Source organism: Alligator mississippiensis, chromosome 3 (assembly GCF_030867095.1).
Source record: "Alligator mississippiensis isolate rAllMis1 chromosome 3, rAllMis1, whole genome shotgun sequence".
In the NCBI taxonomy this organism is placed as follows: domain Eukaryota; kingdom Metazoa; phylum Chordata; order Crocodylia; family Alligatoridae; genus Alligator; species Alligator mississippiensis.
This window is the reverse complement of record NC_081826.1, coordinates 3,145,733-3,155,709: the sequence shown is the minus strand read 5'-3', so window position 1 is coordinate 3,155,709 and position 9,977 is coordinate 3,145,733.

Genomic DNA, 9,977 nt, shown 5'->3' with positions numbered 1-9,977 from the left:
TGAGCAGGAGGTTAGGTGAGATGTGACCTCCCAAGGGCCCTGCAGCTCTTTTCCAGTAAGCAAAGATCTTTTCTTTCTTTAAGAAATTTTGTTCCATGTGAATGTGTTTATTTGCTTTGGATTGGCCTGCTCCTGCCTCAGGCAGGGGTTGGGCTAGATGTGACCTCTGGAGCTCCCCGCCAGCCCCACTTCTCTATTCCGTGGTTCATAGATTCATAGATTCATAGATGTTAGGGTCGGAAGGGACCTCAATAGATCATCGAGTCTGACCCCCTGCATAGGCAGGAAAGAGTGCTGGGTCTAGATGACCCCAGCTAGATACTCATCTAACCTCCTCTTGAAGACCCCCAGGGTAGGGGAGAGCACCACCTCCCTTGGGAGCCCGTTCCAGACCTTGGCCACTCGAACTGGGAAGAAGTTCTTCCTAATGTCCAATCTAAATCTGCTCTCTGCTAGCTTGTGGCCATTATTTCTTGTAACCCCCGGGGGCGCCTTGGTGAATAAATCCTCACCAATTCCCTTCTGTGCCCCCGTGATGAACTTATAGGCAGCCACAAGGTATTTTCCCACAGTTTTTATGACAGCCTGGGGGGCGTTTAGCCTTTTTTAATCCAAAAAAACCACCTTTTTAAGAATTCGAACTTCAAAACTCAAAGGTTTTCATTTTGGAATTATCTGCTTTTGTGTGTGTATCTTTCTCTCTATGTGTGTGTGTGTGTGTGTACACACACACACACACACACACACACACACACACACACTGGGAAAGTGCCCATCAAGAATGATGGGCGGGCTGTGGGGACAGAGCGCCACTACCCATCGCCCCACGCTGCCACCGCTCCGAGTCTAGCCACGCACAACCTCCCTCCCCCCAACTCTGTGTCCAGCCCCGTGCACCCCCCACACCTTAGACACACCACACACACACAGCCACACACCCACCCAACCACACACACACAGAGCCAAGTGCCACACACCACACCACACACACACACACACCCAGCCAAACACATCCACCCACCTAGCCACACACCACACACACCCAGCCACACACACCCAGCCACACACCCACCCAACCACACACCACACACACACACATACACACAGCCAAACACATCCACTCACCTAGCCACACACCACACGCACCCAGCCAGACACACCCAGCCACACACCCACCCAACCACACACCACACACACACAGAGCCAAGTTCCACACACCCCACACACATACACAACTGGATACCACACCCACCCACCCAGCCACAAATTACACACACACCCAGCCACACACACACACCCAGCCACACATACATACATACCCACCTGCCACACACACCCCTCACCCCCACTCCACACAGCGTTGTGGAGCACACCTTGGTCCCCACCGCCCCACTAGATATAGATATAGATAAACTAAGCAGAGAAAGCTGAAAGAAATAAGGAAATGACTCTTTGGATCATGAGGAGGAGAGAGTTGCCTTTTGTTAACATAAAAGAATGGAAATATCATATAAAAAATAGCAAAAACATGCCAGACTTGGACTCAATTAATTTTTGATGGGAAAATATCAGCAAGGGGCAGGTAGAAGCACCGAAGTACCTGCTGATTCTCACGTGCACCATTCTCACAGCCGCTCTTTTCAACACAGGGCAATCATCAATGGATCCAAATGATCCTCTCACCCTTTCCCAAGCCATCATAAGCAGGGTCTTCCTGCGTCATTTCATCTAGCCCGTCCCTGGCCGCTGCCTGGCATCAGCTATTATTAGTTTAGGAACATCAGGCAATCCAGCTTTCTTCTATTACCTCTAACAACTTCCCTTGTCTGCTCAAACACCCCTTCTGAGTCCACGATCTTCTTTCTTGAGATGTAGCCCTGGTCTGGTGTGTTAACGGAGCTGGCTCAATTCTCACTTCACCAGATCCAGTTGCACACGAAAACTGAAATTGCACGTGCTTTTCCATACGCCACACTTCATTGCAAATGGCTTCCTACTATGCTGCCCTCCATGGCTGCTGGGTACCTGGGATTTCCAGATTTTTGCCTCCCACTGGAGGTTTGAGTTATGTATCTCCATGGAGCCATTTGCTTACATGGAAAGCAGGCCTGTAATTTGGGGGTGATGTAACTTCTTCCAGCACTTGCTCTTCTTGCACAGGTAAATATAGCTAATTTCCAGGCCTGTGTGACTCAGGCCTGGAAGTCTCTGTTTTCCCAAGAGGTACAGTGGCGAAACTCAGAGCAAACAGAAGCAACAGAGGTGAACAATTAAGCAGAACATCTAAGTGAATAATTAAGTAGAACAATAATTAAGCAGAACAACAATTAAGCAGAACATCTCCAGAGGGTGGGGCAACATGGGATCCAACCCAGGCTTCGCAGTCACACCAAGGGCAAGGCAGAGAGTTGATGTTCTCCATCCTAATGTGAGATTTCCCACCCTGCCTTACTGCCACTAGAAAACAACCCCAGCTCACTAATAGCAGGGAAAGGAACCACAAGGCCCATGGGCATTAGTGAGGACTGTCCTACAATTCAGAAACCTCGTGTGACGCCAAGGAAGAGAGTCATAGACTGAAACCAATTTAGATTAAATTGAGGCAATGAAAATTGAGGTTTGTATATTTGCCTTCCAGGACCCACGGGACTGTTGTACTCGAAGAGAGGCATCAACAGGCCATTGTGCTAGGAGCTGTACAAATATACAGCCAGTCCTGTACAGACATGTAGACAGTCCCTGTCATCCAGCTGGTTGAAAAATAACTACAAGAGAGTCATGGATGTAAACAGGTTCAGACAAGACTTGTTAGCTGAAGGTGAATGGATAGGAAATATGCTGCAGAAGACATGGTGGAGGGTAGGGCTAGGATTCAAAGAGAAGTCAACAAACTGGAGGGTTGGGCCAAAAGAAATCTCAGGAGGTTCAACAGGGACAAGTGCAAAGTCCTGCACTCAGGAGGGAACAATCCCCTGCACCGGTGCAGGCTGGGGGTGACGGGCTGGGCAGCAGCTCTGCAGAAAAGGCCCTGGGGGGACAGGAGACAAGAAGCTGGACAGGAGCCAGCAGTGTGCCCTTGTGCCAAGAAGGTGACCGGCATCCTGGGCTGCATTGGGAGGAGCGTTGCCGGAGGATCAAGGGCAGTGATTCTTCCCCTCTATTCAGCACTGGGGAGGCCACATCTGGAGTCCGGTGTCCAGCTGTGGGCCCCACTACAGAAAGGATGTGGACACATTGGAGAGAGTCCAGTGGAGGGGAAAGGAAATGGTTGTGGGGCTGGGGGACAGGACTGGTGAGGAGAGGCTGAGGGACCTGGGCTGATTGAGTCTGCAGAAGAGAAGACCGAGGGGGATTGAATAGCAGCCTTTGCCTCCCTGCAGGGGGGCTGCAAAGAGGATGGAGCTGGGCTGTTCTCAGTGGGGGCAGATGCAGGACAAGGAGCAATGGGCTCAAGCTGCAGCAAGGGAAGTTGAGGTTGGATATTAGGAAAATCCCTCTCACAAGGAGGGTAGTAAAGCCCTGGAACAGGTGACCCAGAGAGGTGGTGGACTTTCCATCCTTGGAGGTTTTTAAGACCCAGCTTGACAAAGCCATGGCTGGGACGATGTAGTTGGGGCTGGTCTTGCTTTGAGTAAGGGGTTGGACTAGATGTGACCTCCTGAGGTCCCTTCAACCCTCCTTGTCTGTGATTCTATGACAATCTGATATTCTCAGGGTCCCTCGTCTCATTGGAGAAGCATTGATTAATCTCCATGCAGTGGTATTTACAGCTCTGACCGACCCAGGACTCTGGTAGGTCTCAGGTGACACTGCAAGCCTCCCCTTGTTTCCTGCATGCCTTCATTGGCTGGGTCAATGGAAATGCAAGATCATGGTCAGAAGGAAACTAGCAAGAAGAGAGATCCCAACTGCACAATGACCTGCGGTTGAGAGGGGCAGCACACATTGAGACATCCCAGCCAGTGAGGAGAAGATAGCAGGAACTGATCTGCGGCTTCTCCCATTGCACAATTTGGTGGTTTGCTCTCTGCTGTTACCACACCAATGGCTCTTGGCCCGGAGATGAATGGAGGTTGGGATCCCAATGTCCCAGCCACTGTTTCTCCGGGGGCAAAGCTGTTCACAATCTCCAAGGGGTTAATCTTGCTTCACTTTCTGAGTTACCTGCAGGGATACGGGATGACAGGTCACCCTTCCAGGCACAGCATTGTCCAGCTCGGGGTCTAAAGGAAAGGCTGAGCCTCATGCCAGTGACTTGTAGGGGCCTGGAGGAAGAGCAACTCATAGACTCACAGACAATGAGGGTGGGAAGGGACCTCAGGAGGTCACATCTAGTCCAACCCCCTGCTCCAAGCAGGACCAGCCCCAACTCCATCATCCCAACCAAGGCTTTGTCCAGCCAGGTTTTAAAAACTGCCAAGGATGGAGAGTCCACCATGCTGAGTATGATTGGAGATTGGGAGGTTTAAACCCCTGGCATCTGGCCGCATCCCCACCCCCTCTGCTTGGCAGGCACCAGCTGGAGCCCCAGGCAGGAGGAGGGGGCTTAAAGCCCCTTCTCCCCCACTGTCTCATTTTGCCTGGCTGGCCCCAGGGCCGGGCCACCCCCTTCCTCCGCTCCAGGGGCGATTGGGGGAAAGCCTGGCAGGGGCTGCTCCACCCCTGGGAGGCAGACCCAGCTGCAGTCTGGCGCTGGGATTCCCACCCCCATCTCAGCCAGGGACCAGAGGGTCAGGGCCAGCCCTGCTTTCTAGAGCTGACAGCACAACCCAGCCCAAGCCTGCAAAGCATGCTGGGATGCTGGGGGACTGTGATTTAACTCATAGATTCATAGATGTCAGGGGCTGGAAGGGACCTTGCAGATCATCGGGTCCAGCCCTGCCGCTCTAGGCAGGAAGACAACTGGGGTTAGGTGACCCCAGCGAGGTGACCGTCCGGTCTCCTCTTGAAAACCTCCGGGGTAGGTGACTGCACCACCGCTGCAGGGAGTTGATCCCACAGATGGGACACCCTGACTGTGAAGGAGTTTTTCCTGGTATTAAGCCTCAAGCGGTCTTCCAGGAGTTTGTACCCATTGCTCCTGGTCTTCCCTGGGGGTGTCCTAGCGAACAGCTGTTCACCGAGCTCCTAATGCACTCCTCTGATATAGCGGTAAGCCACTACCCAGTCCCCGCTCAGCCTGCTCTTCTGTAAGCTGAAGAGGCCCAGGTCCCTCTGCCTCTCCTTGTAGGGCTTGTCTTGCAAGTCCCTGATCATCCGGGTGGCTCTTCTCTGGACCCTCACAAGTTTTCCCACATCCTTGTCGAAATACAGTGCCCAGAACTGGATGCAGTACTGCAGCTGCCGTCTCACCAGTGTGGAGGACAGTGGGAGTATCACCGCCTCAGTTTTACACGCGATGCATTGGTAGATGCATGCCAGGGTGTTGTTTGCCCTGCTGACCACTGCATCGCGCTGCTGGCTCATGTTCATGCAATGGTCAATCATTAACTAAGGGTGAGGAGGACAGGGGTAGAGTGCTTCTGGAAGGGCTAGATGTGTCCAAATCAGCAGATCCAGATGCTCTCCACCCCAGGGTGTTGAGGGAGCTAGCAGGGGTTATTGCAAGGCCCTCGGCACGGCTTTACAAGTGTTCATGGTGCTCGGGCCAGGTGCCAGATGACTGGAAGATAGCCAGTGTGGTCCCCATCTTTAAAAAAGGGAGGAGGGAGGACCCGGGCAACTATAGGACATCAGTCTTACCTCAATCCTGGGGAAACTCTTTGAGAAGATCATCAAGGAGCACATCTGTGATGGGCTGGCGTCGGGGACGATGCTCAAGGGCAACCAGCACGGTTTCATTAGGGGCAGGTCCTGCCAGACCAACCTGATTGCCTTTTATGATCAGGTCACAAAAGCACTGGATGCAGGTGTTGCCGTGGATGTAGTCTTTCTGGACTTCAGCAAGGCCTTTGACGCTGTCGACCACCCCATCCTCGTTAAAAACTAGGCGACTGTGGCATCGATGCCTACAGGGTCAGATGCATTGCAAATTGGCTGAAGGGTCGTACTCAGAGGGTGGTGGTGGACGGGTCATATTCGATCTGGGGGGAAGTGGGCAGCAGAGTACCCCAGGGCTCGGTCCTTGGGCCCGCACTGTTCAATTTATCAGCGATTTGGACGACGGGGTGAAAAGCAACCTGTTCAAATTTGCTGACGATACCAAAATGTGGGGTGAGGTGGGCACACTAGTAGGGAGGGAAAGACTGCAGCAAGACCTGGATAGGTTGCAGGGGTGGGCTAACAAAAACAAGATGAGTTTCAATACAGACAAGTGCAGGGTGCTGCACGTGGGCAGTAGTAACCAGCAGCACACTTGTAAGATGGGAAACTCCCTTCTTGAGAGCACGGAGGCAGAAAGGGATCTTGGAGTCATCATTGACAAGAGAAGGCTGAGGGGGGACCTGGTGACCATCTATAAACTCACTAGGGGGAACCAAAAGGGTTTGGGGGAGACCTTGTTTCCCCCAGCACCCCCCAGGATAACAAGGAATAACAGCCACAAGTTGTTGGAGAGCAGGTTTAAATTAGACATCCATAGGAACTACTTCACAGTCAGGGCGGCTAGGATCTGGAGCCAACTTCCAAGGGAAGCGGTGCTGGCTCCTACCCTGGGGGTCTTTAAGACGCGACTCGATGCCTACCTGGCTGGGGTCACTTGAGCCCAGTTTTCTTCCTGCCCAGGCAGGGGGTTGGACCTGAAGATCTACAAGGTCCCTTCCGACCAGACTTCTATGATTACTCCGAGGTCCCTTTCGGCCATGGCACAAGTCAAGCTGTCACTGCCCAGCCTGTATGTATGTTGAGGGTTATTTGCCCCCCAGATGGAGCACCTTGCACTTGGAAGTGGTGAACTTCATCTGGTTCCCGTCTGCCCAACTCTCCAGCCTCTTCAGGTCCGCCTGTATTGGCAACCCATCTTCTGGCATGGCCACGCTCCCCCATAACTTGGTGTCATCCGTGAACTTGGCCGGCGAGCTTTTCAGTCCCCCATCCCAGTCACTGATAAAGATGTTGAAAAGCACCGGTCCAAGCAGAGACCCCTGAGGGACGCCACAGCCCACTTCACGCCAGGATGACATGGATCCGTTCATGAGAGCTCCCTGGGTCCTGCCATGCAGCCACTTTCCCACCCACTGAACTGTCAAGGAGCTGAATTCACAATCTTCCAGTTTTCCCACAAGGATATCATGGGATACTAGATCAAAAGCCTTTTGGAAGTCTAGGTAGATAACGTCTACCTCGTCTCCTGTGTCCAGGTAGGGAGACACCTGGTCGTAGAAGGAGATGAGATTGGTAAGACAAGACCTGCCCGCGATGAAGCCGTGCTGGCTGTCATTCAGGATCTTACCTTCCACGAGCGTGTCGCACGTGCACAATACCTTCCTTAAACCAGGAAGGGAGCTGGGACAGACATTGCATAAATCAGTTAAGTCTTAGCACACACCAGCTGCTGCAGCTTCCTTAGCCTGACCAAGGGTTTTTGAACCCGAAAGCTTGCTTAATAACTCTTCTCCAACCATTTGGGTTGGTCTAATAAAAGATATCAAATTCACCCAAGGAACCTTGTCTGCCTTAAGTCTTCTACTACATTCAACCAGGTTTATTTTAAACCAGTTTGGGTCATTTTGAAAGTGGTTTATGTGCACTGAATTTCTGTTCTGTTACAGGCTTAAAACAGTTTCTGATGATTTAAACCTGTTTATGTGTATCTTCTGTCCCTAACCCTAGCGAGAAGGGTTTTTCCTAATATCCAACCTCAACTTTTCTTGCTGCAGCTGCAGCTGGAGCCCATTGCCCCTTGTCCTGTCATCTGCCCCCACTGAGACCAGTCTCCGTATCTTTGCTCCTGTTCCTCCAGCGATCTGCTGCTGGTCTCTCTCAACCGTGACCTTCCCTGCCATCATTACAACCTCCAAACCCTCCTTTCCGTGGGTCTGTCTCAGGCCCAGAGCCCTCTGGTTTCATCCCTTCCCCTCCCTCGCTCCACACACGCCGTCAGGGTCGAGTGCTCTGCTGAGATCAAACCCGGAAAATGAAACATCGTCCGCAGCATGTCAGAGAGCCAGAAATGAAACTTAACCTCCACTCCAAATTGCAAAAGAAAACCTAGCCAGGAGTGGAGGATCCACCAAAACACGCAGCCTAGCCAGGGTCAAGGAGGAAGACGTGGGAGAGGAGAAAAGAAACGGTGTTTTTCTTCCTCCCTTTGATCCCTAGGAGGGAGGGATTTTGTTTTAAGCTTGAGGTAGAGGAAACACTGCTCTATAAAACCTGCAGTAGCAATGACAAAAAAGATTGATGGGCACCGAAATGCAAGAACAGAGACCAAGTATGGGTGAAGAAAAATGGTTAAAAATCCTCCAAGCCTCAAAGCAGCTTCTCCCTTCTGGGAACTGGGAAGAAAACAAGGAAATAACAAGGCCAAGGGAAAATTAAATGGGACTTGCTGAGCGAGCAGCACTGACCCACAAGTCGAAAAGTGGACAGGAGGGAGGTACAGGACCCTGCAGCCCTGTCCCTCCTGTCCTCGGCCCCGTGAGAAGGGGCTGTGAATGCAGCAGTCTCCGCAGGCGTGTTTTGTAGCTATTAATCCCCATCCCCAAAATGATCAACAGGCTACAGCCATGTCATACTGCGCTGCCGGAGTCTCTTCTGCCTCGTGGGCACAGCTCAAAGAAGTAGATGCATTGCAGTGAACAGTGTCCATGTGCGGCACGATCCTGCCAAGCAGTCCCGATGGCAATAGGAGCCCGCTGGGCTATTAAGATGTGCTCTTTGCATTGCAGTCACGAGGAGAGGCCTCGACAGGGAGCGGGGCTTCCTCCCCGCAGTGCCAAGGGGGGTGAGCTTAGCGCAGAAGCGTTCAAGTTTCGGGGCAATAAAAGGACGGGGAAAGTGAGATCAGGAGGTGGCAGCGAGGGGTAGGGGAAGAAAGGAAGGGGGCAGCGATAGGGAAGGAGCAGATGGTCTCAGCAGAGCTTGGTGTTAACTATAGAGAGCTCAAATGATGGAAGTGAGCACTGTTGTGTTAGTCATGCTGGATCATGTGGGCCTGGGTTTGCATAACCCTGCCTGGCAAATGCCACAACCCGTGGGAGCTGTGGGGTGCTGACCTTTCCTTCATTTTTGTTTTCGAGGGCAAAAGCATGCTTAGTCCCAAGCAAATAGACAGGAAAGCCTCTGCCCAGACAGGGCAGCATAAGGGCTAAGATGCACAAAGGCAAGGGGATGCAACGAGGCACAGAATATTTGGGAAAGGAATAGGTGGGCAGCTGGAGGGGCAAGATAAGGGTTGGGTAAAAAATCCCGTTTCAGAGGAAGGATGTGGGCGAGTTGCTTATTGTGTCAAGCAGCCCTTTGTGGGAGGAAGGAATGAGCTGGTCTTCGAAGGGGTGGATGAGAGGCCCTTTCCTGCTCAGGGGCGCTGCGGCACCTCCTTCGCTGGAGCTTTGCAAGAAGAGGCTGGAGCAGTGTCTGCTTGGGGTGGGGTATCCCAGATAACCCTGATGACTGCTTGCAGTTCTGTGGCAAACTAGAAACCCAGATGCAGGAACGGAGATAAGACTGCAAGGGTGGGGGAGACACTGCTGTTGCTGCTGTTTGCTGCCCTGAGCAGATGCCCTGGGCTGACAAGTCCTCCAAAACTGCCACTCCCTTGGGCTGCTGCTGTCCCTAATCCAGGACAGCTTTGGGGGTATCTGGTCAAGTCACTTTACTGGTCTGTCTGAGGCTGGGCAGAGCTAGATATGGCATGCTGTTTTGTCCTGCTGATGTGAAGCAAGACAGTTGCTAGCAGGGGCTTTATGTTAGGGAGGCCAGCCAGAGAGGTAATTGTCTTGTGGTGGGTTGCATTGTATTGCATTGCATTTAATTGCATTGCAATGTTTCGCAGGGGGGAACTGGAGAGACCAGCACGGTATTGCTCAGCAGCTAGA